Raw genomic sequence first — 26,916 nt, forward strand, 5'->3', positions numbered from 1 at the left:
GCATTATGATGTCATAATCAGACCACTTTTTTCCCTATGGGAGACCAACTAGGAACCTCAGGTGACGTAAGCTTTTGTTTATTTCTTTTTTGCATTATGATGTCATAATCCGACCACTTTTTTCCCTATCCAGAAGCGTCTTGTCTTTTGTCGCAACCAGAGTTTGATATTCTACCAACATTAGCGAGATCGCATTCTATTAGTTTCATTTACGGCCATACCAGTCTGAAAATGCCTGCTCTCGTCAGATCTCGGAAGCCATCCAGACTCGGGTCTGGTTAGTACTTGTATGGGAGACCAACTAGGAACCTCAGGTGCCGTAAGCTTTTGTTTATTTCTTTTTTGCATGTTGATGTCATAATCAGACCACTTTTTTCCCTATCCAGAAGCGTCTTGTCTTTTGTCGCAACCAGAGTTTGATATTCTACCAACATTAGCGAGATCGCATTCTCTTAATTTTGATTACGACCATACCAGTCTGAAAATGCCAGTTCTCGGAAGCCATCCAGACTCGGGCCTGGTTAGTACTTGTATGGGAGACCAACTAGGAACCTCAGGTGCCGTAAGCTTTTGTTTATTTCTTTTTTGCATTATGATGTCATAATCAGACCACTTTTTTCCCTATCCAGAAGCGTCTTGTCTTTTGTCGCAACCAGAGTTTGATATTCTACCAACATTAGCGAGATCGCATTCTCTTAATTTCACTTACGGCCATACCAGTCTGAAAATGCCTGATCTCGTCAGATCTCGGAAGCCATCCAGACTCGGGCTTGGTTAGTACTTGTATGGGAGACCAACTAGGAACCTCAGGTGCCGTAAGCTTTTGTTTATTTCTTTTTTGCATTATGATGTCATAATCAGACCACTTTTTTCCCTATGGGAGACCAACTAGGAACCTCAGGTGCCATAAGCTTTTGTTTATTTCTTTTTTGCATTATGATGTCATAATCAGACCACTTTTTTCCCTATCCAGAAGCGTCTTGTCTTTTGTCGCAAAAAGAGTTTGATATTCTAGCAACATTAGCGAGATCGCATTCTCTTAATTTCATTTACGGCCATACCAGTCTGAAAATGTCTGATCTCATCAGATATCGGAAGCCATCCAGACTTGGGACTGGTTAGTACTTGTATGGGAGACCAACTAGGAACCTCAGGTGCCGTAAGCTTTTGTTTATTTCTTTTTTGCATTATGATGTCATAATCAGACCACTTTTTTCCCTATCCAGAAGCGTCTTGTCTTTTGTCGCAACCAGAGTTTGATATTCTACCAACATTAGCGAGATCGCATTCGCTTAATTTCACTTACGGCCGTACCAGTCTGAAAATGCCTGATCTCGTCAGATCTCGGAAGCCATCCAGACTTGGGCCTGGTTAGTACTTGTATGGGAGACCAACTAGGAACCTCAGGTGCTGTAAGCTTTTGTTTATTTCTTTTTTGCATTATGATGTCATAATCAGACCACTTTTTTCCCTATGGGAGACCAACTAGGAACCTCAGGTGCCGTAAGCTTTTGTTTATTTCTTTTTTGCATTATGATGTCATAATCAGACCACTTTTTTCCCTATCCAGAAGCGTCTTGTCTTTTGTCGCAACCAGAGTTTGATATTCTACCAACATTAGCGAGATCGCATTCTCTTAATTTCACTTACGGCCATACCAGTCTGAAAATGCCTGATCTTGTCAGATCTCGGAAGCCATCCAGACTTGGGCCTGGTTAGTACTTGTATGGGAGACCAACTAGGATCCTCAGGTGCCGTAAGCTTTTGTTTATTTCTTTTTTGCATTATGATGTCATAATCAGACCACTTTTTTCCCTATGGGAGACCAACTAGGAACCTCAGGTGCCGTAAGCTTTTGTTTATTTCTTTTTTGCATTATGATGTCATAATCAGACCACTTTTTTCCCTATCCAGAAGCGTCTTGTCTTTTGTCGCAACCAGAGTTTGATATTCTACCAACATTAGCGAGATCGCATTCTCTTAATTTCATTTACGGCCATAACAGTCTGAAAATGCCTGATCTCATCAGATATCGGAAGCCATCCAGACTTGGGCCTGGTTAGTACTTGTATGGGAGACCAACTAGGAACCTCAGGTGCCGTAAGCTTTTGTTTATTTCTTTTTTGCATTATGATGTCATAATCAGACCACTTTTTTCCCTATCCAGAAGCATCTTGTCTTTTGTCGCAACCAGAGTTTGATATTCTACCAACATTAACGAGATCGCATTCTCTCAATTTCACTTACGGCCAAACCAGTCTGAAAATGCCTGATCTCGTCAGATCTCGGAAGCCATCCAGACTTGGGCCTGGTTAGTACTTGTATGGGAGACCAACTAGGAACCTCAGGTGCCGTAAGCTTTTGTTTATTTCTTTTTTGCATTATGATGTCATAATCAGACCACTTTTTTCCCTATGGGAGACCAACTAGGAACCTCAGGTGCCGTAAGCTTTTGTTTATTTCTTTTTTGCATTATGATGTCATAATCAGACCACTTTTTTCCCTATCCAGAAGCGTCTTGTCTTTTGTCGCAACCAGAGTTTGATATTCTACCAACATTAACGAGATCGCATTCTCTTAATTTCACTTACGGCCAAACCAGTCTGAAAATGCCTGATCTCGTCAGATCTCGGAAGCCATCCAATCTTGGGCCTGGTTAGTACTTGTATGGGAGACCAACTAGGAACCTCAGGTGCCGTAAGCTTTTGTTTATTTCTTTTTTGCATTATGATGTCATAATCAGACCACTTTTTTCCCTATGGGAGACCAACTAGGAACCTCAGGTGCCGTAAGCTTTTGTTTATTTCTTTTTTGCATTATGATGTCATAATCAGACCACTTTTTTCCCTATCCAGAAGCGTCTTGTCTTTTGTCGCAACCAGAGTTTGATATTCTACCAACATTAGCGAGATCGCATTCTCTTAATTTCCCTTACGGCCATACCAGTCTGAAAATGCCTGATCTCGTCAGATCTCAGAAGCCATCCAGACTCGGGCCTGGTTAGTACTTGTATGGGAGACCAACTAGGAACTTCAGGTGCCGAAAGCTTTTGTTTATTTCTTTTTTGCATTATGATGTCATAATCAGACCACTTTTTTCCCTATCCAGAAGCGTCTTGTCTTTTGTCGCAACCAGAGTTTGATATTCTACCAACATTAGCGAGATCGCATTCTCTTAATTTCACTTACGGCCATACCAGTCTGAAAATGCCTGATCTCGTCAGATCTCGGAAGCCATCCAGACTTGGGCCTGGTTAGTACTTGTATGGGAGACCAACTAGGAACCTCAGGTGCCGTAAGCTTTTGTTTATTTCTTTTTTGCATTATGATGTCATAATCAGACCACTTTTTTCCCTATGGGAGACCAACTAGGAACCTCAGGTGCCGTAAGCTTTTGTTTATTTCTTTTTTGCATTATGATGTCATAATCAGACCACTTTTTTCCCTATCCAGAAGCGTCTTGTCTTTTGTCGCAACCAGAGTTTGATATTCTACCAACATTAGCGAGATCGCATTCTCTTAATTTCATTTACGGCCATACCAGTCTGAAAATGCCTGATCTCATCAGATATCGGAAGCCATCCAGACTTGGGCCTGGTTAGTACTTGTATGGGAGACCAACTAGGAACCTCAGGTGCTGTAAGCTTTTGTTTATTTCTTTTTTGCATTATGATGTCATAATCAGACCACTTTTTTCCCTATCCAGAAGCGTCTTGTCTTTTGTCGCAACCAGAGTTTGATATTCGACCAAAATTAGCGAGATCGCATTCTCTTAATTTCACTTACGGCCATACCAGTCTGAAAATGCCTGATCTCGTCAGATCTTGGAAGCCATCCAAACTCGGGCCTGGTTAGTACTTGTATGGGAGACCAACTAGGAACCTCAGGTGCCGTAAGCTTTTGTTTATTTCTTTTTTGCATTATGATGTCATAATCAGACCACTTTTTTCCCTATGGGAGACCAACTAGGAACCTCAGGTGCCGTAAGCTTTTGTTTATTTCTTTTTTGCATTATGATGTCATAATCAGACCACTTTTTTCCCTATCCAGAAGCGTCTTGTCTTTTGTCGCAACCAGAGTTTGATATTCTACCAACATTAGCGAGATCGCATTCTATTAATTTCACTTACAGCCATACCAGTCTGAAAATGCCTGATCTCGTCAGATCTCGGAAGCCATCCAGACTTGGGCCTGGTTAGTACTTGTATGGGAGACCAACTAGGAACCTCAGGTGCCGTAAGCTTTTGTTTATTTCTTTTTTGCATTATGATGTCATAATCAGACCACTTTTTTCCCTATGGGAGACCAACTAAGAACCTCAGGTGCCGTAAGCTTTTGTTTATTTCTTTTTTGCATTATGATGTCATAATCAGACCACTTTTTTCCCTATCCAGAAGCGTCTTGTCTTTTGTCGCAACCAGAGTTTGATATTCTACCAACATTAGCGAGATCGCATTCTCTTAATTTCATTTACGGCCATACCAGTCTGAAAATGCCTGATCTCATCAGATATCGGAAGCCATCCAGACTTGGGCCTGGTTAGTACTTGTATGGGAGACCAACTAGGAACCTCAGGTGCCGTAAACTTTTGTTTATTTCTTTTTTGCATTATGATGTCATAATCAGACCACTTTTTTCCCTATCCAGAAGCGTCTTGTCTTTTGTTGCAACCAGAGTTTGATATTCTACCAAAATTAGCGAGATCGCATTCTCTTAATTTCACTTACGGCCATACCAGTCTGAAAATGCCTGATCTCGTCAGATCTTGGAAGCCATCCAGACTCGGGCCTGGTTAGTACTTGTATGGGAGACCAACTAGGAACCTCAGGTGCCGTAAGCTTTTGTTTATTTCTTTTTTGCATTATGACGTCATAATCAGACCACTTTTTTCCCTATGGGAGACCAACTAGGAACCTCAGGTGCCGTAAGCTTTAGTTTATTTCTTTTTTGCATTATGATGTCATAATCAGACCACTTTTTTCCCTATCCAGAAGCGTCTTGTCTTTTGTCGCAACCAGAGTTTGATATTCTACCAACATTAGCGAGATCGCATTCTCTTAATTTCCGTTACGGCCATACCAGTCTGAAAATGCCTGATCTCGTCAGATCTCGGAAGCCATCCAGACTCGGGCCTGGTTAGTACTTGTATGGGAGACCAACTAGGAACCTCAGGTGCCGTAAGCTTTTGTTTATTTCTTTTTTGCATTATGACGTCATAATCAGACCACTTTTTTCCCTATGGGAGACCAACTAGGAACCTCAGGTGCCGTAAGCTTTAGTTTATTTCTTTTTTGCATTATGATGTCATAATCAGACCACTTTTTTCCCTATCCAGAAGCGTCTTGTCTTTTGTCGCAACCAGAGTTTGATATTCTACCAACATTAGCGAGATCGCATTCTCTTAATTTCACTTACGGCCATACCAGTCTGAAAATGCCTGATCTCGTCAGATCTCGGAAGCCATCCAGACTCGGGCCTGGTTAGTACTTGTATGGGACGACCAACTAGGAACTTCAGGTGCCGTAAGCTTTTGTTTATTTCTTTTTTGCATTATGATGTCATAATCAGACCACTTTTTTCCCTATCCAGAAGCGTCTTGTCTTTTGTCGCAACCAGAGTTTGATATTCTACCAACATTAGCGAGATCGCATTCTATTAATTTCACTTACGGCCATACCAGTCTGAAAATGCCTGATCTCGTCAGATCTCGGAAGCCATCCAGACTTGGGCCTGGTTAGTACTTGTATGGGAGACCAACTAGGAACCTCAGGTGCCGTAAGCTTTTGTTTATTTCTTTTTTGCATTATGATGTCATAATCAGACCACTTTTTTCCCTATGGGAGACCAACTAAGAACCTCAGGTGCCGTAAGCTTTTGTTTATTTCTTTTTTGCATTATGATGTCATAATCAGACCACTTTTTTCCCTATCCAGAAGCGTCTTGTCTTTTGTCGCAACCAGAGTTTGATATTCTACCAACATTAGCGAGATCGCATTCTCTTAATTTCATTTACGGCCATACCAGTCTGAAAATGCCTGATCTCATCAGATATCGGAAGCCATCCAGACTTGGGCCTGGTTAGTACTTGTATGGGAGACCAACTAGGAACCTCAGGTGCCGTAAGCTTTTGTTTATTTCTTTTTTGCATTATGATGTCATAATCAGACCACTTTTTTCCCTATCCAGAAGCGTCTTGTCTTTTGTTGCAACCAGAGTTTGATATTCTACCAAAATTAGCGAGATCGCATTCTCTTAATTTCACTTATGGCCATACCAGTCTGAAAATGCCTGATCTCGTCAGATCTTGGAAGCCATCCAGACTCGGGCCTGGTTAGTACTTGTATGGGAGACCAACTAGGAACCTCAGGTGCCGTAAGCTTTTGTTTATTTCTTTTTTGCATTATGACGTCATAATCAGACCACTTTTTTCCCTATGGGAGACCAACTAGGAACCTCAGGTGCCGTAAGCTTTAGTTTATTTCTTTTTTGCATTATGATGTCATAATCAGACCACTTTTTTCCCTATCCAGAAGCGTCTTGTCTTTTGTCGCAACCAGAGTTTGATATTCTACCAACATTAGCGAGATCGCATTCTCTTAATTTCCGTTACGGCCATACCAGTCTGAAAATGCCTGATCTCGTCAGATCTCGGAAGCCAACCAGACTCGGGCCTGGTTAGTACTTGTATGGGAGACCAACTAGGAACCTCAGGTGCCGTAAGCTTTTGTTTATTTATTTTTTGCATTATGACGTCATAATCAGACCACTTTTTTCCCTATGGGAGACCAACTAGGAACCTCAGGTGCCGTAAGCTTTAGTTTATTTCTTTTTTGCATTATGATGTCATAATCAGACCACTTTTTTCCCTATCCAGAAGCGTCTTGTCTTTTGTCGCAACCAGAGTTTGATATTCTACCAACATTAGCGAGATCGCATTCTCTTAATTTCACTTACGGCCATACCAGTCTGAAAATGCCTGATCTCGTCAGATCTCGGAAGCCATCCAGACTCGGGCCTGGTTAGTACTTGTATGGGACGACCAACTAGGAACTTCAGGTGCCGTAAGCTTTTGTTTATTTCTTTTTTGCATTATGATGTCATAATCAGACCACTTTTTTCCCTATCCAGAAGCGTCTTGTCTTTTGTCGCAACCAGAGTTTGATATTCTACCAACATTAGCGAGATCGCATTCTCTTAATTTCACTTATGGCCATACCAGTCTGAAAATGCCTGATCTTGTCAGATTTCGGAAGCCATCCAGACTCGGGCCTGGTTAGTACTTGTATGGGAGACCAACTAGGAACCTCAGGTGCTGTAAGCTTTTGTTTATTTCTTTTTTGCATTATGATGTCATAATCAGACCACTTTTTTCCCTATGGGAGACCAACTTGGAACCTCAGGTGCCGTAAGCTTTTGTTTATTTCTTTTTTGCATTATGATGTCATAATCAGACCACTTTTTTCCCTATTTAGAAGCGTCTTGTCTTTTGTCGCAACCAGAGTTTGATATTCTACCAACATTAGCGAGATCGCATTCTCTTAATTTCACTTACGGCCATACCAGTCTGAAAATGCCTGATCTCGTCAGATCTCGGAAGCCATCCAGACTCGGGCCTGGTTAGTACTTGTATGGGAGACCAACTAGGAACCTCAGGTGCCGTAAGCTTTTGTTTATTTCTTTTTTGCATTATGATGTCATAATCAGACCACTTTTTTCCCTATCCAGAAGCGTCTTGTCTTTTGTCGCAACCAGAGTTTGATATTCTACCAACATTAGCGAGATCTCATTCTCTTAATTTCACTTACAGCCATACTAGTCTGAAAATGCCTGATCTCGTCAGATCTCGGAAGCCATCCAGACTCGGGCCTAGTTAGTACTTGTATGGGAGACCAACTAGGAACCTCAGGTGCCGTAAGCTTTTGTTTATTTCTTTTTTGCATTATGATGTCATAATCAGACCACTTTTTTCCCTATGGGAGACCAACTAGGAACCTCAGGTGCCGTAAGCTTTTGTTTATTTCTTTTTTGCATTATGATGTCATAATCAGACCACTTTTTTCCCTATTTAGAAGCGTCTTGTCTTTTGTCGCAACCAGAGTTTGATATTCTACCAACATTAGCGAGATCGCATTCCCTTAATTTCACTTACGGCCATACCAGTCTGAAAATGCCTGATCTCGTCAGATCTCGGAAGCCATCCAGACTCGGGCCTGGTTAGTACTTGTATGGGAGACCAACTAGGAACCTCAGGTGCCGTAAGCTTTTGTTTATTTCTTTTTTGCATTATGATGTCATAATCAGACCACTTTTTTCCCTATGGGAGACCAACTAGGAACCTCAGGTGCCGTAAGCTTTTGTTTATTTCTTTTTTGCATTATGATGTCATAACCAGACCACTTTTTTACCTATCCAGAAGCGTCTTGTCTTTTGTCGCAACCAGAGTTTGATATTCTACCAACATTAGCGAGATCGCATCATCTTAATTTCCCTTACGGCCATACCAGTCTGAAAATGCCAGATCTCGGAAGCCATCCAGACTCGGGCATGGTTAGTACTTGTATGGGAGACCAACTAGGAACCTCAGGTGCCGTAAGCTTTTGTTTATTTCTTTTTTGCATTATGATGTCATAATCAGACCACTTTTTTCCCTATGGGAGACCAACTAGGAACCTCAGGTGCCGTAAGCTTTTGTTTATTTCTTTTTTGCATTATGATGTCATAATCAGACCACTTTTTTCCCTATCCAGAAGCGTCTTGTCTTTTGTCGCAACCAGAGTTTGATATTCTACCAACATTAGCGAGATCGCATTCCCTTAATTTCACTTACGGCCATACCAGTCTGAAAATGCCTGATCTCGTCAGATCTCGGAAGCCATCCAGACTCGGGCCTGGTTAGTACTTGTATGGGAGACCAACTAGGAACCTCAGGTGCCGTAAGCTTTTGTTTATTTCTTTTTTGCATTATGATGTCATAATCAGACCACTTTTTTCCCTATGGGAGACCAACTAGGAACCTCAGGTGCCGTAAGCTTTTGTTTATTTCTTTTTTGCATTATGATGTCATAACCAGACCACTTTTTTACCTATCCAGAAGCGTCTTGTCTTTTGTCGCAACCAGAGTTTGATATTCTACCAACATTAGCGAGATCGCATCATCTTAATTTCCCTTACGGCCATACCAGTCTGAAAATGCCAGATCTCGGAAGCCATCCAGACTCGGGCATGGTTAGTACTTGTATGGGAGACCAACTAGGAACCTCAGGTGCCGTAAGCTTTTGTTTATTTCTTTTTTGCATTATGATGTCATAATCAGACCACTTTTTTCCCTATGGGAGACCAACTAGGAACCTCAGGTGCCGTAAGCTTTTGTTTATTTCTTTTTTGCATTATGATGTCATAATCAGACCACTTTTTTCCCTATCCAGAAGCGTCTTGTCTTTTGTCGCAACCAGAGTTTGATATTCTACCAACATTAGCGAGATCGCATTCTCTTAATTTCACTTACGGCCATACCAGTCTGAAAATGCCTGATCTTGTCAGATCTCGGAAGCCATCCAGACTTGGGCCTGGTTAGTACTTGTATGGGAGACCAACTAGGAACCTCAGGTGCCGTAAGCTTTTGTTTATTTCTTTTTTGCATTATGATGTCATAATCAGACCACTTTTTTCCCTATCCAGAAGCGTCTTGTCTTTTGTCGCAACCAGAGTTTGATATTCTACCAACATTAGCGAGATCGCATTCTCTTTATTTCATTTACGGCCATACCAGTCTGAAAATGCCTGATCTCGTCAGATCTCGGAAGCCATCCAGACTTGGGCCTGGTTAGTAATTGTATGGGAGACCAACTAGGAATCTCAGGTGCCGTAAGCTTTTGTTTATTTATTTTTTGCATTATGATGTCATAATCAGACTTCTTTTTTCCCTATGGGAGACCAACTAGGAACCTCAGGTGCCGTAAGCTTTTGTTTATTTCTTTTTTGCATTATGATGTCATAATCAGACCACTTTTTTCCCTATCCAGAAGCGTCTTGTCTTTTGTCGCAACCAGAGTTTGATATTCTACCAACATTAGCGAGATCGCATTCTCTTAATTTCACTTATGGCCATACCAGTCTGAAAATGCCTGATCTCGTCAGATCTCGGAAGCCATCCAGACTCGGGCCTGGTTAGTACTTGTATGGGAGACCAACTAGGAACCTCAGGTGCCGTAAGCATTTGTTTATTTCTTTTTTGCATTATGATGTCATAATCAGACCACTTTTTTCCCTATGGGAGACTACCTAGGAACCTCAGGTGCCGTAAGCTTTTGTTTATTTCTTTTTTGCATTATGATGTCATAATCAGACCACTTTTTTCCCTATCCAGAAGCGTCTTGTCTTTTGTCGCAACCAGAGTTTGATATTCTACCAACATTAGCGAGATCGCATTCTCTTAATTTCACTTACGGCCATACCAGTCTGAAAATGCCTGATCTCGTCAGATCTCGGAAGCCATCCAGACTCGGGCCTGGTTAGTACTTGTATGGGAGACCAACTAGGAACCTCAGGTGCCGTAAGCTTTTGTTTATTTCTTTTTTGCATTATGATGTCATAATCAGACCACTTTTTTCCCTATCCAGAAGCGTCTTGTCTTTTGTCGCAACCAGAGTTTGATATTCTACCAACATTAGCGAGATCGCATTCTCTTAATTTCATTTACGGCCATACCAGTCTGAAAATGCCTGATCTCGTCAGACCTCGGAAGCCATCCAGACTCGGGCCTGGTTAGTACTTGTATGGGAGACCAACTAGGAACCTCAGGTGCCGTAAGCTTTTGTTTATTTCTTTTTTGCATTATGATGTCATAATCAGACCACTTTTTTCCCTATCCAGAAGTGTCTTGTCTTTTGTCGCAACCAGAGTTTGATATTCTACCAACATTAGCGAGATCGCATTCTCTTAATTTCACTTACGGCCATACCAGTCTGAAAATGCCTGATCTCGTCAGATCTCGGAAGCCATCCAGACTCGGGCCTGGTTAGTACTTGTATGGGAGACCAACTAGGAACCTCAGGTGCCGTAAGCTTTTGTTTATTTCTTTTTTGCATTATGATGTCATAATCAGACCACTTTTTTCCCTATCCAGAAGCGTCTTGTCTTTTGTCGCAACCAGAGTTTGATATTCTACCAACATTAGCGAGATCGCATTCTCTTAATTTCCCTTGCGGCCATACCAGTCTGAAAATGCCTGATCTCGTCAGATCTCAGAAGCCATCCGGACTCGGGCCTGGTTGGTACTTGTATGGGAGACCAACTAGGAACCTCAGGTGCCGTAAGCTTTTGTTTATTTCTTTTTTGCATTATGATGTCATAATCAGACCACTTTTTTCCCTATCCAGAAGCGTCTTGTCTTTTGTCGCAACCAGAGTTTGATATTCTACCAACATTAGCGAGATCGCATTCTCTTAATTTCACATACGGCAATACCAGTCTGAAAATGCCTGATCTCGTCAGATCTCGGAAGCCATCCAGATTCGGGCCTGGTTAGTACTTGTATGGGAGACCAACTAGGAACCTCAGGTGCCGTAAGCTTTTGTTTATTTCTTTTTTGCATTATGATGTCATAATCAGACCACTTTTTTCCGTATGGGAGACCAACTAGGAACCTCAGGTGCCGTAAGCTTTTGTTTATTTCTTTTTTGCATTATGATGTCATAATCAGACCACTTTTTTCCCTATGGGAGACCAACTAGGAACCTCAGGTGCCGTAAGCTTTTGTTTATTTCTTTTTTGCATTATGATGTCATAATCAGACCACTTTTTTACCTATCCAGAAGCGTCTTGTCTTTTGTCGCAACCAGAGTTTGATATTCTACCAACATTAGCGAGATCGCATTATCTTAATTTCCCTTACGGCCATACCAGTCTGAAAATGCCAGATCTCGGAAGCCATCCAGACTCGGGCATGGTTAGTACTTGTATGGGAGACCAACTAGGAACCTCAGGTGCCGTAAGCTTTTGTTTATTTCTTTTTTGCATTATGATGTCATAATCAGACTTCTTTTTTCCCTATGGGAGACCAACTAGGAACCTCAGGTGCCGTAAGCTTTTGTTTATTTCTTTTTTGCATTATGATGTCATAATCAGACCACTTTTTTCCCTATCCAGAAGCGTCTTGTCTTTTGTCGCAACCAGAGTTTGATATTCTACCAACATTAGCGAGATCGCATTCTCTTAATTTCACTTACGGCCATACCAGTCTGAAAATGCCTGATCTTGTCAGATCTCGGAAGCCATCCAGACTTGGGCCTGGTTAGTACTTGTATGGGAGACCAACTAGGAACCTCAGGTGCCGTAAGCTTTTGTTTATTTATTTTTTGCATTATGATGTCATAATCAGACTTCTTTTTTCCCTATGGGAGACCAACTAGGAACCTCAGGTGCCGTAAGCTTTTGTTTATTTCTTTTTTGCATTATGATGTCATAATCAGACCACTTTTTTCCCTATCCAGAAGCGTCTTGTCTTTTGTCGCAACCAGAGTTTGATATTCTACCAACATTAGCGAGATCGCATTCTCTTAATTTCACTTATGGCCATACCAGTCTGAAAATGCCTGATCTCGTCAGATCTCGGAAGCCATCCAGACTCGGGCCTGGTTAGTACTTGTATGGGAGACCAACTAGGAACCTCAGGTGCCGTAAGCTTTTGTTTATTTCTTTTTTGCATTATGATGTCATAATCAGACCACTTTTTTCCCTATGGGAGACCAACTAGGAACCTCAGGTGCCGTAAGCTTTTGTTTATTTATTTTTTGCATTATGATGTCATAATCAGACCACTTTTTTCCCTATCCAGAAGCGTCTTGTCTTTTGTCGCAACCAGAGTTTGATATTCTACCAACATTAGCAAGATCGCATTCTCTTAATTTCACTTACGGCCATACCAGTCTGAAAATGCCTGATCTTGTCAGATCTCGGAAGCCATCCAGACTCGGGCCTGGTTAGTACTTGTATGGGAGACCAACTAGCAACCTCAGGTGCCGTAAGCTTTTGTTTATTTCTTTTTTGCATTATGATGTCATAATCAGACCACTTTTTTCCCTATCCAGAAGCGTCTTGTCTTTTGTCGCAACCAGAGTTTGATATTCTACCAACATTAGCGAGATCGCATTCTCTTAATTTCACTTACGGCCATACCTGTCTGAAAATGCCTGATCTCGGAAGCCATCCAGACTCGGGCCTGGTTAGTACTTGTATGGGAGACCAACTAGGAACCTCAGGTGCCGTAAGCTTTTGTTTATTTCTTTTTTGCATTATGATGTCATAATCAGACCACTTTTTTCCCTATCCAGAAGCGTCTTGTCTTTTGTCGCAACCAGAGTTTGATATTCTACCAACATTAGCGAGATCGCATTCTCTTAATTTCATTTACGGCTATACCAGTCTGAAAATGCCTGATCTCGTCAGACCTTGGAAGCCATCCAGACTCGGGCCTGGTTAGTACTTGTATGGGAGACCAACTAGGAACCTCAGGTGCCGTAAGCTTTTGTTTATTTCTTTTTTGCATTATGATATCATAATCAGACCACTTTTTTCCCTATCCAGAAGCATCTTGTCTTTTGTCGCAACCAGAGTTTGATATTCTACCAACATTAACGAGATCGCATTCTCTTAATTTCACTTACGGCCATACCAGTCTGAAAATGCCTGATCTCGTCAGATCTTGGAAGCCATCCAGACTTGGGCCTGGTTAGTACTTGTATGGGAGACCAACTAGGAACCTCAGGTGCCGTAAGCTTTTGTTTATTTATTTTTTGCATTATGATGTCATAATCAGACCACTTTTTTCCCTATGGGAGACCAACTAGGAACCTCAGGTGCCGTAAGCTTTTGTTTATTTCTTTTTTGCATTATGATGTCATAATCAGACCACTTTTTTCCCTATCCAGAAGCGTCTTGTCTTTTGTCGCAACCAGAGTTTGTTATTCTACCAACATTAGCGAGATTGCATTCTTGTAATTTCACTTACGGCCATACCAGTCTGAAAATGCCTGATCTCGTCAGATCTCGGAAGCCATCCAGACTCGGGCCTGGTTAGTACTTGTATGGGGGACCAACTAGGAACCTTAGGTGCCGTAAGCTTTTGTTTATTTCTTTTTTGCATTATGATGTCATAATCAGACCACTTTTTTCCCTATGGGAGACCAACTAGGAACCTCAGGTGCCGTAAGCTTTTGTTTATTTCTTTTTTGCATTATGATGTCATAATCAGACCACTTTTTTCCCAATCCAGAAGCGTCTTGTCTTTTGTCGCAACCAGAGTTTGATATTCTACCAACATTAGCGAGATCGCATTATCTTAATTTGATTTACGGCCATACCAGTCTGAAAATGCCGGATCTCGTCAGATCTCGGAAGCCATCCAGACTTGGGCCTGGTTAGTAATTGTATGGGAGACCAACTAGGAACCTCAGGTGCCGTAAGCTTTTGTTTATTTATTTTTTGCATTATGATGTCATAATCAGACTTCTTTTTTCCCTATGGGAGACCAACTAGGAACCTCAGGTGCCGTAAGCTTTTGTTTATTTCTTTTTTGCATTATGATGTCATAATCAGACCACTTTTTTCCCTATCCAGAAGCGTCTTGTCTTTTGTCGCAACCAGAGTTTGATATTCTACCAACATTAGCGAGATCGCATTCTCTTAATTTCACTTATGGCCATACCAGTCTGAAAATGCCTGATCTCGTCAGATCTCGGAAGCCATCCAGACTCGGGCCTGGTTAGTACTTGTATGGGAGACCAACTAGGAACCTCAGGTGCCGTAAGCTTTTGTTTATTTCTTTTTTGCATTATGATGTCATAATCAGACCACTTTTTTCCCTATGGGAGACCAACTAGGAACCTCAGGTGCCGTAAGCTTTTGTTTATTTCTTTTTTGCATTATGATGTCATAATCAGACCACTTTTTTCCCTATCCAGAAGCGTCTTGTCTTTTGTCGCAACCAGAGTTTGATATTCTACCAACATTAGCGAGATCGCATTCTCTTAATTTCACTTACGGCCATACCAGTCTGAAAATGCCTGATCTCGTCAGATCTCGGAAGCCATCCAGACTCGGGCCTGGTTAGTACTTGTATGGGAGACCAACTAGGAACCTCAGGTGCCGTAAGCTTTTGTTTATTTCTTTTTTGCATTATGATGTCATAATCAGACCACTTTTTTCCCTATCCAGAAGCGTCTTGTCTTTTGTCGCAACCAGAGTTTGATATTCTACCAACATTAGCGAGATCGCATTTTCTTAATTTCACTTACGGCCATACCTGTCTGAAAATGCCTGATCTCATCAGATCTCGGAAGCCATCCAGACTCGGGCCTGGTTAGTACTTGTATGGGAGACCAACTAGGAACCTCAGGTGCCGTAAGCTTTTGTTTATTTCTTGTTTGCATTATGATGTCATAATCAGACCACTTTTTTCCCTATGGGAGACCAACTAGGAACCTCAGGTGCCGTAAGCTTTTGTTTATTTCTTTTTTGCATTATGATGTCATAATCAGACCACTTTTTTCCCTATCCAGAAGCGTCTTGTCTTTTGTCGCAACCAGAGTTTGATATTCTACCAACATTAGCGAGATCGCATTCTCTTAATTTCACTTACGGCCATACCAGTCTGAAAATGCCTGATCTTGTCAGATCTCGGAAGCCATCCAGACTCGGGCCTGGTTAGTACTTGTATGGGAGACCAACTAGGAACCTCAGGTGCCGTAAGCTACTGTTTATTTCTTTTTTGCATTATGATGTCATAATCAGACCACTTTTTTCCCTATGGGAGACCAACTAGGAACCTCAGGTGCCGTAAGCTTTTGTTTATTTCTTATTTGCATTATGATGTCATAATCAGACCACTTTTTTCCCTATGGGAGACCAACTAGGAACCTCAGGTGCCGTAAGCTTTTGTTTATTTCTTTTTTGCATTATGATGTCATAATCAGACCACTTTTTTCCCTATCCAGAAGCGTCTTGTCTTTTGTCGCAACCAGAGTTTGATATTCTACCAACATTAGCGAGATCGCATTCTCTTAACTTCACTTATGGCCAAACCAGTCTGAAAATGCCTGATCTCGGAAGCCATCCAGACTCGGGCCTGGTTAGTACTTGTATGGGAGACCAACTAGGAACTTCAGGTGCCGTAAGATTTTGTTTATTTCTTTTTTGCATTATGATGTCATAATCAGACCACTTTTTTCCCTATCCAGAAGCGTCTTGTCTTTTGTCGCAACCAGAGTTTGATAATCTACCAACATTAGCGAGATCGCATTCTCTTGATTTCACTTACGGCCATACCGGTCTGAAAATGCCTGATCTCATCAGATCTCGGAAGCCATCCAGACTCGGGCCTGGTTAGTACTTGTATGGGAGACCAACTAGGAACCTCAGGTGCCGTAAGCTTTTGTTTATTTCTTTTTTGCATTATGATGTCATAATCAGACCACTTTTTTCCCTATCCAGAAGCGTCTTGTCTTTTGTCGCAACCAGAGTTTGATATTCTACCAACATTAGCGAGATCGCATTCTCTTAATTTTACTTACGGCCATACCAGTCTGAAAATGCCTGATCTCATCAGATCTCGGAAGCCATCCAGACTCGGACCTGGTTAGTACTTGTATGGGAGACCAACTAGGAACCTCAGGTGCAGTAAGCTTTTGTTTATTTCTTTTTTGCATTATGATGTCATAATCAGACCACTTTTTTCCCTATCCAGAAGCGTCTTGTCTTTTGTCGCAACCAGAGTTTGATATTCTACCAACATTAGCGAGATCGCATTCTCTTAATTTCACTTACGGCAATACCAGTCTGAAAATGCCTGATCTCGTCAGATCTCGGAAGACATCCAGACTCGGGCCTGCTTAGTATTTGTATGGGAGCCCAACTAGGAACCTCAGGTGCCGTAAGCTTTTGTTTATTTCTTTTTTGCATTATGATGTCATAATCAGACCACTTTTTTCCCTATCCAGAAGCATCTTGTCTTTTGTCGCAACCAGAGTTTGATATTCTACCAACATTAACGAGATCGCATTCTCTTAATTTCACTTACGGCCATACCAGTCTGAAAATGCCTGATCTCGTCAGATCTCGGAAGCCATCCAGACTTGGGCCTGGTTAGTACTTGTATGGGAGACCAACTAGGAACCTCAGGTGCCGTAAGCTTTTGTTTATTTATTTTTTGCATTATGATGTCATAATCAGACCACTTTTTTCCCTATCCAGAAGCGTCTTGTCTTTTGTCGCAACCAGAGTTTGATATTCTACCAACATTAGCGAGATCGCATTCTCTTAATTTCACTTACGGCCATACCAGTCTGAAAATGCCTGATATCGTCAGATCTCGGAAGCCATCCAGACTCGGGCCTGGTTAGTACTTGTATGGGAGACCAGCTAGGAACCTCAGGTGCCGTAAGCTTTTGTTTATTTCTTTTTTGCATTATGATGTCATAATCAGACCACTTTTTTCCCTATGGGAGACCAACTAAGAACCTCAGGTGCCGTAAGCTTTTGTTTATTTCTTTTTTGCATTATGATGTCATAATCAGACCACTTTTTTCCCTATCCAGAAGCGTCTTGTCTTTTGTCGCAACCAGAGTTTGATATTCTACCAACATTAGCGAGATCGCATTCTCTTAATTTCCCTTACGGCCATACCAGTCTGAAAATGCCTGATCTCGTCAGATCTTGGAAGCCATCCAGACTCGGGCCTGGTTAGTACTTGTATGGGAGACCAACTAGGAACCTCAGGTGCCGTAAGCTTTTGTTTATTTCTTTTTTGCATTATGATGTCATAATCAGACCACTTTTTTCCCTATCCAGAAGCGTCTTGTCTTTTGTCGCAACCAGAGTTTGATATTCTACCAACATTAGCGAGATCGCATTCTCTTAATTTCACTTACGGCCATACCAGTCTGAAAATGCCAGATCTCGGAAGCCATCCAGACTCGGGCCTGGTTAGTACTTGTATGGGAGACCAACTAGGAACCTCAGGTGCCGTAAGCTTTTGTTTATTTCTTTTTTGCATTATGATGTCATAATCAGACAACTTTTTTCCCTAAGGGAGACCAACTAGGAACCTCAGGTGCCGTAAGCTTTTGTTTATTTCTTTTTTGCATTATGATGTCATAATCAGACCACTTTTTTCCCTATCCAGAAGCGTCTTGTCTTTTGTCGCAACCAGAGTTTGATATTCTACCAACAGTAGCGAGATTGCATTCTCTTAATTTCACTTACGGCCATACCAGTCTGAAAATGTCAGATCTCGGAAGCCATCAAGACTCGGGCCTGGTTAGTACTTGTATGGGAGACCAACTAGGAACCTCAGGTGCCGTAAGCTTTTGTTTATTTCTTTTTTGCATAATGATGTCACAATCAGACCACTTTTTTCCCTATGGGAGACCAACTAGGAACCTCAGGTGCCGTAAGCTTTTGTTTATTTCTTTTTTTCCATTATGATGTCATAATCAGACCACTTTTTTCCCTATCCAGAAGCGTCTTGTCTTTTGTCGCAACCAGAGTTTGATATTCTACCAACATTAGCGAGATCGCATTCTCTTAATTTCACTTACGGCCATACCAGTCTGAAAATGCCTGATCTCGTCAGATCTCGGAAGCCATCCAGACTTGGGCCTGGTTAGTACTTGTATGGGAGACCAACTAGGAACCTCAGGTGCCGTAAGCTTTTGTTTATTTCTTTTTTGCATTATGATGTCATAATCAGACCACTTTTTTCCCTATGGGAGACCAACTAGGAACCTCAGGTGCCGTAAGCTTTTGTTTATTTCTTTTTTGCATTATGATGTCATAATCAGACCACTTTTTTCCCTATCCAGAAGCGTCTTGTCTTTTGTCGCAACCAGAGTTTGATATTCTACCAACATTAGCAAGATCGCATTCTCTTAATTTCACTTACGGCCATACCAGTCTTAAAATGCCTGATCTCGTCAGATCTTGGAAGCCATCCAGACTTGGGCCTGGTTAGTACTTGTATAGGAGACCAACTAGGAACCTCAGGTGCCGTAAGCTTTTGTTTATTTCTTTTTTGCATCATGATGTCATAATCAGACCACTTTTTTCCCTATGGGAGACCAACTAGGAACCTCAGGTGCCGTAAGCTTTTGTTTATTTCTTTTTTGCATTATGATGTCATAATCAGACCATTTTTTTCCCTATCCAGAAGCGTCTTGTCTTTTGTCGCAACCAGAGTTTGATATTCTACCAACATTAGCGAGATCGCATTCTCTTAATTTCTCTTACGGCCATACCAGTCTGAAAATGCCTGATCTCGTCAGATCTTGGAAGCCATCCAGACTCGGGCCTGGTTAGTACTTGTATGGGAGACCAACTAGGAACCTCAGGTGCCGTAAGCTTTTGTTTATTTCTTTTTTGCATTATGATGTCATAATCAGACCACTTTTTTCCCTATCCAGAAGCGTCTTGTCTTTTGTCGCAACCAGAGTTTGATATTCTACCAACATTAGCGAGATCGCATTCTCTTAATTTCACTTACGGCCATACCAGTCTGAAAATGCCAGATCTCGGAAGCCATCCAGACTCGGGCCTGGTTAGTACTTGTATGGGAGACCAACTAGGAACCTCAGGTGCTGTAAGCTTTTGTTTATTTATTTTTTGCATTATGATGTCATAATCAGACAACTTTTTTCCCTAAGGGAGACCAACTAGGAACCTCAGGTGCCGTAAGCTTTTGTTTATTTCTTTTTTGCATTATGATGTCATAATCAGACCACTTTTTTCCCTATCCAGAAGCGTCTTGTCTTTTGTCGCAACCAGAGTTTGATATTCTACCAACAGAAGCGAGATTGCATTCTCTTAATTTCACTTACGGCCATACCAGTCTGAAAATGTCAGATCTCGGAAGCCATCCAGACTCGGGCCTGGTCAGTACTTGTATGGGAGACCAACTAGGAACCTCAGGTGCCGTAAGCTTTTGTTTATTTCTTTTTTGCATTATGATGTCATAATCAGACCACTTTTTTCCCTATGGGAGACCAACTAGGAACCTCAGGTGCCGTAAGCTTTTGTTTATTTCTTTTTTTCCATTATGATGTCATAATCAGACCACTTTTTTCCCTATCCAGAAGCGTCTTGTCTTTTGTCGCAACCAGAGTTTGATATTCTACCAACATTAGCGAGATCGCATTCTCTTAATTTCACTTACGGCCATACCAGTCTTAAAATGCCTGATCTTGTCAGATCTCGGAAGCCATCCAGACTTGGGCCTGGTTAGTACTTGTATGGGAGACCAACTAGGAACCTCAGGTGCCGTAAGCTTTTGTTTATTTCTTTTTTGCATTATGATGTCATAATCAGACCACTTTTTTCCCTATGGGAGACCAACTAGGAACCTCAGGTGCCGTAAGCTTTTGTTTATTTCTTTTTTGCATTATGATGTCATAATCAGACCACTTTTTTCCCTATCCAGAAGCGTCTTGTCTTTTGTCGCAACCAGAGTTTGATATTCTAACATCATTAGCGAGATCGCATTCTCTTAATTTCACTTACGGCCATACCAGTCTGAAAATGCCTGATCTCGTCAGATCTTGGAAGCCATCCAGACTTGGGCCTGGTTAGTACTTGTATGGGAGACCAACTAGGAACCTCAGGTGCCGTAAGCTTTTGTTTATTTCTTTTTTGCATTATGATGTCATAATCAGACCACTTTTTTCCCTATCCAGAAGCGTCTTGTCTTTTGTCGCAACCAGAGTTTGATATTCTACCAACATTAGCGAGATCGCATTCTCTTGATTTCACTTACGGCCATACCGGTCTGAAAATGCCTGATCTCATCAGATCTCGGAAGCCATCCAGACTCGGGCCTGGTTAGTACTTGTATGGGAGACCAACTGGAAACCTCAGGTGCCGTAAGCTTTTGTTTATTTCTTGTTTGCATTATGATGTCATAATCAGACCACTTTTTTCCCTATCCAGAAGCGTCTTGTCTTTTGTCGCAACCAGAGTTTGATATTCTACCAACATTAGCGAGATCGCATTCTCTTAACTTCACTTACGGCCATACCAGTCTGAAAATGCCTGATCTCGTCAGATCTCGGAAGCCATCCAGACTCGGGCCTGGTTAGTACTTGTATGGGAGACCAACTAGGAACCTCAGGTGCCGTAAGCTTTTGTTTATTTCTTTTTTGCATTATGATGTCATAATCAGACCACTTTTTTCCCTATCCAGAAGCGTCTTGTCTTTTGTCGCAACCAGAGTTTGATAATCTACCAACATTAGCGAGATCGCATTCTCTTGATTTCACTTACGGCCATACCGGTCTGAAAATGCCTGATCTCATCAGATCTCGGAAGCCATCCAGACTTGGGCCTGGTTAGTACTTGTATGGGAGACCAACTGGGAACCTCAGGTGCCGTAAGCTTTTGTTTATTTCTTTTTTGCATTATGATGTCATAATCAGACCACTTTTTTCCCTATCCAGAAGCGTATTGTCTTTTGTCGCAACCAGAGTTTGATAATCTACCAACATTAGCGAGATCGCATTCTCTTAATTTCACTTACGGCCATACCAGTCTGAAAATGCCTGATCTCGTCAGATCTCGGAAACCATCCAGACTCGGGTCTGGTTAGTACTTGTATGGGAGACCAACTAGGAACCTCAGGTGCCGTAAGCTTTTGTTTATTTATTTTTTGCATTATGATGTCATAATCAGACCAATTTTTTCCCTATGGGAGACCAACTAGGAACCTCAGGTGCAGTAAGCTTTTGTTTATTTCTTTTTTGCATCATGATGTCATAATCAGACCACTTTTTTCCCTATGGGAGACCAACTAGGAACCTCAGGTGCCGTAAGCTTTTGTTTATTTCTTTTTTGCATTATGATGTCATAATCAGACCATTTTTTTCCCTATCCAGAAGCGTCTTGTCTTTTGTCGCAACCAGAGTTTGATATTCTACCAACATTAGCGAGATCGCATTCTCTTAATTTCCCTTACGGCCATACCAGTCTGAAAATGCCTGATCTCGTCAGATCTTGGAAGCCATCCAGACTTGGGCCTGGTTAGTACTTGTATAGGAGACCAACTAGGAACCTCAGGTGCCGTAAGCTTTTGTTTATTTCTTTTTTGCATCATGATGTCATAATCAGACCACTTTTTTCCCTATGGGAGACCAACTAGGAACCTCAGGTGCCGTAAGCTTTTGTTTATTTCTTTTTTGCATTATGATGTCATAATCAGACCATTTTTTTCCCTATCCAGAAGCGTCTTGTCTTTTGTCGCAACCAGAGTTTGATATTCTACCAACATTAGCGAGATCGCATTCTCTTAATTTCCCTTACGGCCATACCAGTCTGAAAATGCCTGATCTCGTCAGATCTTGGAAGCCATCCAGACTCGGGCCTGGTTAGTACTTGTATGGGAGACCAACTAGGAACCTCAGGTGCCGTAAGCTTTTGTTTATTTCTTTTTTGCATTATGATGTCATAATCAGACCACTTTTTTCCCTATCCAGAAGCGTCTTGTCTTTTGTCGCAACCAGAGTTTGATATTCTACCAACATTAGCGAGATCGCATTCTCTTAATTTCACTTACGGCCATACCAGTCTGAAAATGCCAGATCTCGGAAGCCATCCAGACTCGGGCCTGGTTAGTACTTGTATGGGAGACCAACTAGGAACCTCAGGTGCTGTAAGCTTTTGTTTATTTATTTTTTGCATTAAGATGTCATAATCAGACAACTTTTTTCCCTAAGGGAGACCAACTAGGAACCTCAGGTGCCGTAAGCTTTTGTTTATTTCTTTTTTGCATTATGATGTCATAATCAGACCACTTTTTTCCCTATCCAGAAGCGTCTTGTCTTTTGTCGCAACCAGAGTTTGATATTCTACCAACAGTAGCGAGATTGCATTCTCTTAATTTCACTTACGGCCATACCAGTCTGAAAATGTCAGATCTCGGAAGCCATCCAGACTCGGGCCTGGTTAGTACTTGTATGGGAGACCAACTAGGAACCTCAGGTGCCGTAAGCTTTTGTTTATTTCTTTTTTGCATTATGATGTCATAATCAGACCACTTTTTTCCCTATGGGAGACCAACTAGGAACCTCAGGTGCCGTAAGCTTTTGTTTATTTCTTTTTTTCCATTATGATGTCATAATCAGACCACTTTTTTCCCTATCCAGAAGAGTCTTGTCTTTTGTCGCAACCAGAGTTTGATATTCTACCAACATTAGCGAGATCGCATTCTCTTAATTTCACTTACGGCCATACCAGTCTTAAAATGCCTGATCTCGTCAGATCTCGGAAGCCATCCAGACTTGGGCCTGGTTAGTACTTGTATGGGAGACCAACTAGGAACCTCAGGTGCCGTAAGCTTTTGTTTATTTCTTTTTTGCATTATGATGTCATAATCAGACCACTTTTTTCCCTATGGGAGACCAACTAGGAACCTCAGGTGCCGTAAGCTTTTGTTTATTTCTTTTTTGCATTATGATGTCATAATCAGACCACTTTTTTCCCTATCCAGAAGCGTCTTGTCTTTTGTTGCAACCAGAGTTTGATATTCTAACATCATTAGCGAGATCGCATTCTCTTAATTTCACTTACGGCCATACCAGTCTGAAAATGCCTGATCTCGTCAGATCTTGGAAGCCATCCAGACTTGGGCCTGGTTAGTACTTGTATGGGAGACCAACTAGGAACCTCAGGTGCCGTAAGCTTTTGTTTATTTCTTTTTTGCATTATGATGTCATAATCAGACCACTTTTTTCCCTATCCAGAAGCGTCTTGTCTTTTGTCGCAACCAGAGTTTGATATTCTACCAACATTAGCGAGATCGCATTCTCTTGATTTCACTTACGGCCATACCGGTCTGAAAATGCCTGATCTCATCAGATCTCGGAAGCCATCCAGACTCGGGCCTGGTTAGTACTTGTATGGGAGACCAACTGGAAACCTCAGGTGCCGTAAGCTTTTGTTTATTTCTTGTTTGCATTATGATGTCATAATCAGACCACTTTTTTCCCTATCCAGAAGCGTCTTGTCTTTTGTCGCAACCAGAGTTTGAAATTCTACCAACATTAGCGAGATCGCATTCTCTTAACTTCACTTACGGCCATACCAGTCTGAAAATGTCAGATCTCGGAAGCCATCCAGACTCGGGCCTGGTTAGTACTTGTATGGGAGACCAACTAGGAACCTCAGGTGCTGTAAGCTTTTGTTTATTTCTTTTTTGCATTATGATGTCATAATCAGACCACTTTTTTCCCTATCCAGAAGCGTCTTGTCTTTTGTCGCAACCAGAGTTTGATATTCTACCAACATTAGCGAGATCGCATTCTCTTAATTTCCCTTACGGCCATACCAGTCTGAAAATGCCTGATCTCGTCAGATCTCGGAAGCCATCCAGACTCGGGCCTGGTTAGTACTTGTATGGGAGACCAACTAGGAACCTCAGGTGCCGTAAGATTTTGTTTATTTCTTTTTTGCATTATGATGTCATAATCAGACCACTTTTTTCCCTATCCAGAAGCGTCTTGTCTTTTGTCGCAACCAGAGTTTGATATTCTACCAACATTAGCGAGATCGCATTCTCTTAACTTCACTTACGGCCATACCAGTCTGAAAATGCCTGATCTCGTCAGATCTCGGAAGCCATCCAGACTCGGGCCTGGTTAGTACTTGTATGGGAGACCAACTAGGAACTTCAGGTGCCGTAAGATTTTGTTTATTTCTTTTTTGCATTATGATGTCATAATCAGACCACTTTTTTCCCTATCCAGAAGCGTCTTGTCTTTTGTCGCAACCAGAGTTTGATAATCTACCAACATTAGCGAGATCGCATTCTCTTGATTTGACTTACGGCCATACCGGTCTGAAAATGCCTGATCTCATCAGATCTCGGAAGCCATCCAGACTCGGGCCTGGTTAGTACTTGTATGGGAGACCAACTGGGAACCTCAGGTGCCGTAAGCTTTTGTTTATTTCTTTTTTGCATTATGATGTCATAATCAGACCACTTTTTTCCCTATCCAGAAGCGTATTGTCTTTTGTCGCAACCAGAGTTTGATAATCTACCAACATTAGCGAGATCGCATTCTCTTAATTTCACTTACGGCCATACCAGTCTGAAAATGCCTGATCTCGTCAGATCTCGGAAACCATCCAGACTCGGGTCTGGTTAGTACTTGTATGGGAGACCAACTAGGAACCTCAGGTGCCGTAAGCTTTTGTTTATTTATTTTTTGCATTATGATGTCATAATCAGACCACTTTTTTCCCTATCCAGAAGCGTCTTGTCTTTTGTCGCAACCAGAGTTTGATATTCTACCAACATTAGCGAGATCGCATTCTCTTAATTTCACTTACGGCCATACCAGTCTGAAAATGCCTGATCTCGTCAGATCTCGGAAGCCATCCAGATTCGGGCCTGGTTAGTACTTGTATGGGAGACCAACTAGGAACCTCAGGTGCCGTAAGCTTTTGTTTATTTCTTTTTTGCATTATGATGTCATAATCAGACCACTTTTTTCCCTATGGGAGACCAACTAGGAACCTCAGGTGCCGTAAGCTTTTGTTTATTTCTTTTTTGCATCATGATGTCATAATCAGACCACTTTTTTCCCTATGGGAGACCAACTAGGAACCTCAGGTGCCGTAAGCTTTTGTTTATTTCTTTTTTGCATTATGATGTCATAATCAGACCATTTTTTTCCCTATCCAGAAGCGTCTTGTCTTTTGTCGCAACCAGAGTTTGATATTCTACCAACATTAGCGAGATCGCATTCTCTTAATTTCCCTTACGGCCATACCAGTCTGAAAATGCCTAATCTCGTCAGATCTTGGAAGCCATCCAGACTCGGGTCTGGTTAGTACTTGTATGGGAGACCAACTAGGAACCTCAGGTGCCGTAAGCTTTTGTTTATTTCTTTTTTGCATTATGATGTCATAATCAGACCACTTTTTTCCCTATCCAGAAGCGTCTTGTCTTTTGTCGCAACCAGAGTTTGATATTCTACCAACATTAGCGAGATCGCATTCTCTTAATTTCACTTACGGCCATACCAGTCTGAAAATGCCAGATCTCGGAAGCCATCCAGACTCGGGCCTGGTTAGTACTTGTATGGGAGACCAACTAGGAACCTCAGGTGCTGTAAGCTTTTGTTTATTTATTTTTTGCATTATGATGTCATAATCAGACAACTTTTTTCCCTAAGGGAGACCAACTAGGAACCTCAGGTGCCGTAAGCTTTTGTTTATTTCTTTTTTGCATTATGATGTCATAATCAAACCACTTTTTTCCCTATCCAGAAGCGTCTTGTCTTTTGTCGCAACCAGAGTTTGATATTCTACCAACAGTAGCGAGATTGCATTCTCTTAATTTCACTTACGGCCATACCAGTCTGAAAATGTCAGATCTCGGAAGCCATCCAGACTCGGGCCTGGTTAGTACTTGTATGGGAGACCAACTAGGAACCTCAGGTGCCGTAAGCTTTTGTTTATTTCTTTTTTGCATTATGATGTCATAATCAGACCACTTTTTTCCCTATGGGAGACCAACTAGGAACCTCAGGTGCCGTAAGCTTTTGTTTATTTCTATTTTTCCATTATGATGTCATAATCAGACCACTTTTTTCCCTATCCAGAAGCGTCTTGTCTTTTGTCGCAACCAGAGTTTGATAATCTACCAACATTAGCGAGATCGCATTCTCTTGATTTCACTTACGGCCATACCGGTCTGAAAATGCCTGATCTCATCAGATCTCGGAAGCCATCCAGACTCGGGCCTGGTTAGTACTTGTATGGGAGACCAACTGGGAACCTCAGGTGCCGTAAGCTTTTGTTTATTTCTTTTTTGCATTATGATGTCATAATCAGACCACTTTTTTCCCTATCCAGAAGCGTATTGTCTTTTGTCGCA

General features: G+C 41.7%; 73 pseudogenes; all 73 read left to right on the top strand.

Annotated features, from left to right (window-relative positions):
• The first annotated feature begins 207 nt into the window (after positions 1-207).
• Positions 208-326, top strand: LOC134588483 (5S ribosomal RNA; annotated as a pseudogene).
• Positions 327-703: 377 nt separating this feature from the next.
• LOC134595239 (5S ribosomal RNA) lies at positions 704-822 on the top strand (annotated as a pseudogene).
• A 225-nt stretch (positions 823-1,047) lies between these two features.
• On the top strand, positions 1,048-1,166 carry LOC134588931 (5S ribosomal RNA; annotated as a pseudogene).
• A 134-nt stretch (positions 1,167-1,300) lies between these two features.
• LOC134595482 (5S ribosomal RNA) lies at positions 1,301-1,419 on the top strand (annotated as a pseudogene).
• A 225-nt stretch (positions 1,420-1,644) lies between these two features.
• LOC134587834 (5S ribosomal RNA) lies at positions 1,645-1,763 on the top strand (annotated as a pseudogene).
• A 225-nt stretch (positions 1,764-1,988) lies between these two features.
• LOC134588088 (5S ribosomal RNA) lies at positions 1,989-2,107 on the top strand (annotated as a pseudogene).
• A 134-nt stretch (positions 2,108-2,241) lies between these two features.
• LOC134594993 (5S ribosomal RNA) lies at positions 2,242-2,360 on the top strand (annotated as a pseudogene).
• Positions 2,361-2,585: 225 nt separating this feature from the next.
• Positions 2,586-2,704, top strand: LOC134598144 (5S ribosomal RNA; annotated as a pseudogene).
• Positions 2,705-2,929: 225 nt separating this feature from the next.
• LOC134595760 (5S ribosomal RNA) lies at positions 2,930-3,048 on the top strand (annotated as a pseudogene).
• A 134-nt stretch (positions 3,049-3,182) lies between these two features.
• LOC134597331 (5S ribosomal RNA) lies at positions 3,183-3,301 on the top strand (annotated as a pseudogene).
• A 225-nt stretch (positions 3,302-3,526) lies between these two features.
• LOC134596558 (5S ribosomal RNA) lies at positions 3,527-3,645 on the top strand (annotated as a pseudogene).
• A 134-nt stretch (positions 3,646-3,779) lies between these two features.
• On the top strand, positions 3,780-3,898 carry LOC134598010 (5S ribosomal RNA; annotated as a pseudogene).
• A 225-nt stretch (positions 3,899-4,123) lies between these two features.
• LOC134596085 (5S ribosomal RNA) lies at positions 4,124-4,242 on the top strand (annotated as a pseudogene).
• A 225-nt stretch (positions 4,243-4,467) lies between these two features.
• Positions 4,468-4,586, top strand: LOC134595354 (5S ribosomal RNA; annotated as a pseudogene).
• A 134-nt stretch (positions 4,587-4,720) lies between these two features.
• On the top strand, positions 4,721-4,839 carry LOC134596025 (5S ribosomal RNA; annotated as a pseudogene).
• A 225-nt stretch (positions 4,840-5,064) lies between these two features.
• LOC134596850 (5S ribosomal RNA) lies at positions 5,065-5,183 on the top strand (annotated as a pseudogene).
• A 225-nt stretch (positions 5,184-5,408) lies between these two features.
• Positions 5,409-5,528, top strand: LOC134598225 (5S ribosomal RNA; annotated as a pseudogene).
• A 134-nt stretch (positions 5,529-5,662) lies between these two features.
• Positions 5,663-5,781, top strand: LOC134597343 (5S ribosomal RNA; annotated as a pseudogene).
• Positions 5,782-6,006: 225 nt separating this feature from the next.
• LOC134596143 (5S ribosomal RNA) lies at positions 6,007-6,125 on the top strand (annotated as a pseudogene).
• Positions 6,126-6,259: 134 nt separating this feature from the next.
• Positions 6,260-6,378, top strand: LOC134597002 (5S ribosomal RNA; annotated as a pseudogene).
• Positions 6,379-6,603: 225 nt separating this feature from the next.
• Positions 6,604-6,722, top strand: LOC134589391 (5S ribosomal RNA; annotated as a pseudogene).
• Positions 6,723-6,947: 225 nt separating this feature from the next.
• On the top strand, positions 6,948-7,067 carry LOC134598227 (5S ribosomal RNA; annotated as a pseudogene).
• Positions 7,068-7,201: 134 nt separating this feature from the next.
• On the top strand, positions 7,202-7,320 carry LOC134588287 (5S ribosomal RNA; annotated as a pseudogene).
• Positions 7,321-7,545: 225 nt separating this feature from the next.
• Positions 7,546-7,664, top strand: LOC134590008 (5S ribosomal RNA; annotated as a pseudogene).
• A 134-nt stretch (positions 7,665-7,798) lies between these two features.
• Positions 7,799-7,917, top strand: LOC134588542 (5S ribosomal RNA; annotated as a pseudogene).
• A 225-nt stretch (positions 7,918-8,142) lies between these two features.
• Positions 8,143-8,261, top strand: LOC134590019 (5S ribosomal RNA; annotated as a pseudogene).
• Positions 8,262-8,820: 559 nt separating this feature from the next.
• LOC134590031 (5S ribosomal RNA) lies at positions 8,821-8,939 on the top strand (annotated as a pseudogene).
• A 559-nt stretch (positions 8,940-9,498) lies between these two features.
• LOC134595662 (5S ribosomal RNA) lies at positions 9,499-9,617 on the top strand (annotated as a pseudogene).
• A 134-nt stretch (positions 9,618-9,751) lies between these two features.
• LOC134596945 (5S ribosomal RNA) lies at positions 9,752-9,870 on the top strand (annotated as a pseudogene).
• Positions 9,871-10,095: 225 nt separating this feature from the next.
• On the top strand, positions 10,096-10,214 carry LOC134595263 (5S ribosomal RNA; annotated as a pseudogene).
• A 225-nt stretch (positions 10,215-10,439) lies between these two features.
• On the top strand, positions 10,440-10,558 carry LOC134590044 (5S ribosomal RNA; annotated as a pseudogene).
• Positions 10,559-10,692: 134 nt separating this feature from the next.
• LOC134595513 (5S ribosomal RNA) lies at positions 10,693-10,811 on the top strand (annotated as a pseudogene).
• A 134-nt stretch (positions 10,812-10,945) lies between these two features.
• Positions 10,946-11,064, top strand: LOC134590056 (5S ribosomal RNA; annotated as a pseudogene).
• A 134-nt stretch (positions 11,065-11,198) lies between these two features.
• On the top strand, positions 11,199-11,317 carry LOC134597054 (5S ribosomal RNA; annotated as a pseudogene).
• Positions 11,318-11,451: 134 nt separating this feature from the next.
• Positions 11,452-11,570, top strand: LOC134587767 (5S ribosomal RNA; annotated as a pseudogene).
• A 650-nt stretch (positions 11,571-12,220) lies between these two features.
• On the top strand, positions 12,221-12,339 carry LOC134595663 (5S ribosomal RNA; annotated as a pseudogene).
• Positions 12,340-12,564: 225 nt separating this feature from the next.
• LOC134594855 (5S ribosomal RNA) lies at positions 12,565-12,683 on the top strand (annotated as a pseudogene).
• Positions 12,684-12,908: 225 nt separating this feature from the next.
• LOC134588425 (5S ribosomal RNA) lies at positions 12,909-13,027 on the top strand (annotated as a pseudogene).
• A 377-nt stretch (positions 13,028-13,404) lies between these two features.
• Positions 13,405-13,523, top strand: LOC134598370 (5S ribosomal RNA; annotated as a pseudogene).
• Positions 13,524-13,657: 134 nt separating this feature from the next.
• LOC134595316 (5S ribosomal RNA) lies at positions 13,658-13,776 on the top strand (annotated as a pseudogene).
• A 225-nt stretch (positions 13,777-14,001) lies between these two features.
• LOC134596013 (5S ribosomal RNA) lies at positions 14,002-14,120 on the top strand (annotated as a pseudogene).
• A 225-nt stretch (positions 14,121-14,345) lies between these two features.
• LOC134598372 (5S ribosomal RNA) lies at positions 14,346-14,464 on the top strand (annotated as a pseudogene).
• Positions 14,465-14,689: 225 nt separating this feature from the next.
• Positions 14,690-14,808, top strand: LOC134594856 (5S ribosomal RNA; annotated as a pseudogene).
• Positions 14,809-15,033: 225 nt separating this feature from the next.
• On the top strand, positions 15,034-15,152 carry LOC134590067 (5S ribosomal RNA; annotated as a pseudogene).
• Positions 15,153-15,286: 134 nt separating this feature from the next.
• LOC134589453 (5S ribosomal RNA) lies at positions 15,287-15,405 on the top strand (annotated as a pseudogene).
• Positions 15,406-15,630: 225 nt separating this feature from the next.
• On the top strand, positions 15,631-15,749 carry LOC134596422 (5S ribosomal RNA; annotated as a pseudogene).
• A 559-nt stretch (positions 15,750-16,308) lies between these two features.
• On the top strand, positions 16,309-16,427 carry LOC134588161 (5S ribosomal RNA; annotated as a pseudogene).
• A 134-nt stretch (positions 16,428-16,561) lies between these two features.
• LOC134597470 (5S ribosomal RNA) lies at positions 16,562-16,680 on the top strand (annotated as a pseudogene).
• Positions 16,681-16,814: 134 nt separating this feature from the next.
• Positions 16,815-16,933, top strand: LOC134588554 (5S ribosomal RNA; annotated as a pseudogene).
• Positions 16,934-17,067: 134 nt separating this feature from the next.
• LOC134597354 (5S ribosomal RNA) lies at positions 17,068-17,186 on the top strand (annotated as a pseudogene).
• A 134-nt stretch (positions 17,187-17,320) lies between these two features.
• Positions 17,321-17,439, top strand: LOC134597887 (5S ribosomal RNA; annotated as a pseudogene).
• A 225-nt stretch (positions 17,440-17,664) lies between these two features.
• On the top strand, positions 17,665-17,783 carry LOC134596745 (5S ribosomal RNA; annotated as a pseudogene).
• Positions 17,784-18,586: 803 nt separating this feature from the next.
• On the top strand, positions 18,587-18,705 carry LOC134597366 (5S ribosomal RNA; annotated as a pseudogene).
• Positions 18,706-18,930: 225 nt separating this feature from the next.
• Positions 18,931-19,049, top strand: LOC134587854 (5S ribosomal RNA; annotated as a pseudogene).
• Positions 19,050-19,274: 225 nt separating this feature from the next.
• LOC134595776 (5S ribosomal RNA) lies at positions 19,275-19,393 on the top strand (annotated as a pseudogene).
• An 803-nt stretch (positions 19,394-20,196) lies between these two features.
• LOC134597051 (5S ribosomal RNA) lies at positions 20,197-20,315 on the top strand (annotated as a pseudogene).
• A 225-nt stretch (positions 20,316-20,540) lies between these two features.
• On the top strand, positions 20,541-20,659 carry LOC134595317 (5S ribosomal RNA; annotated as a pseudogene).
• Positions 20,660-20,793: 134 nt separating this feature from the next.
• LOC134594312 (5S ribosomal RNA) lies at positions 20,794-20,912 on the top strand (annotated as a pseudogene).
• Positions 20,913-21,046: 134 nt separating this feature from the next.
• LOC134590079 (5S ribosomal RNA) lies at positions 21,047-21,165 on the top strand (annotated as a pseudogene).
• A 134-nt stretch (positions 21,166-21,299) lies between these two features.
• LOC134588249 (5S ribosomal RNA) lies at positions 21,300-21,418 on the top strand (annotated as a pseudogene).
• A 134-nt stretch (positions 21,419-21,552) lies between these two features.
• LOC134595620 (5S ribosomal RNA) lies at positions 21,553-21,671 on the top strand (annotated as a pseudogene).
• Positions 21,672-21,987: 316 nt separating this feature from the next.
• On the top strand, positions 21,988-22,106 carry LOC134598197 (5S ribosomal RNA; annotated as a pseudogene).
• A 225-nt stretch (positions 22,107-22,331) lies between these two features.
• LOC134596746 (5S ribosomal RNA) lies at positions 22,332-22,450 on the top strand (annotated as a pseudogene).
• An 803-nt stretch (positions 22,451-23,253) lies between these two features.
• LOC134594549 (5S ribosomal RNA) lies at positions 23,254-23,372 on the top strand (annotated as a pseudogene).
• Positions 23,373-23,597: 225 nt separating this feature from the next.
• LOC134595318 (5S ribosomal RNA) lies at positions 23,598-23,716 on the top strand (annotated as a pseudogene).
• Positions 23,717-23,850: 134 nt separating this feature from the next.
• LOC134594313 (5S ribosomal RNA) lies at positions 23,851-23,969 on the top strand (annotated as a pseudogene).
• Positions 23,970-24,346: 377 nt separating this feature from the next.
• LOC134594332 (5S ribosomal RNA) lies at positions 24,347-24,465 on the top strand (annotated as a pseudogene).
• A 134-nt stretch (positions 24,466-24,599) lies between these two features.
• LOC134594166 (5S ribosomal RNA) lies at positions 24,600-24,718 on the top strand (annotated as a pseudogene).
• A 134-nt stretch (positions 24,719-24,852) lies between these two features.
• On the top strand, positions 24,853-24,971 carry LOC134597209 (5S ribosomal RNA; annotated as a pseudogene).
• A 134-nt stretch (positions 24,972-25,105) lies between these two features.
• LOC134595621 (5S ribosomal RNA) lies at positions 25,106-25,224 on the top strand (annotated as a pseudogene).
• Positions 25,225-25,358: 134 nt separating this feature from the next.
• On the top strand, positions 25,359-25,477 carry LOC134595536 (5S ribosomal RNA; annotated as a pseudogene).
• A 316-nt stretch (positions 25,478-25,793) lies between these two features.
• Positions 25,794-25,912, top strand: LOC134597828 (5S ribosomal RNA; annotated as a pseudogene).
• Positions 25,913-26,715: 803 nt separating this feature from the next.
• LOC134597325 (5S ribosomal RNA) lies at positions 26,716-26,834 on the top strand (annotated as a pseudogene).
• Positions 26,835-26,916: the final 82 nt, after the last annotated feature.

This window comes from Pelobates fuscus, chromosome 2, assembly GCF_036172605.1.
Source record: "Pelobates fuscus isolate aPelFus1 chromosome 2, aPelFus1.pri, whole genome shotgun sequence".
In the NCBI taxonomy this organism is placed as follows: domain Eukaryota; kingdom Metazoa; phylum Chordata; class Amphibia; order Anura; family Pelobatidae; genus Pelobates; species Pelobates fuscus.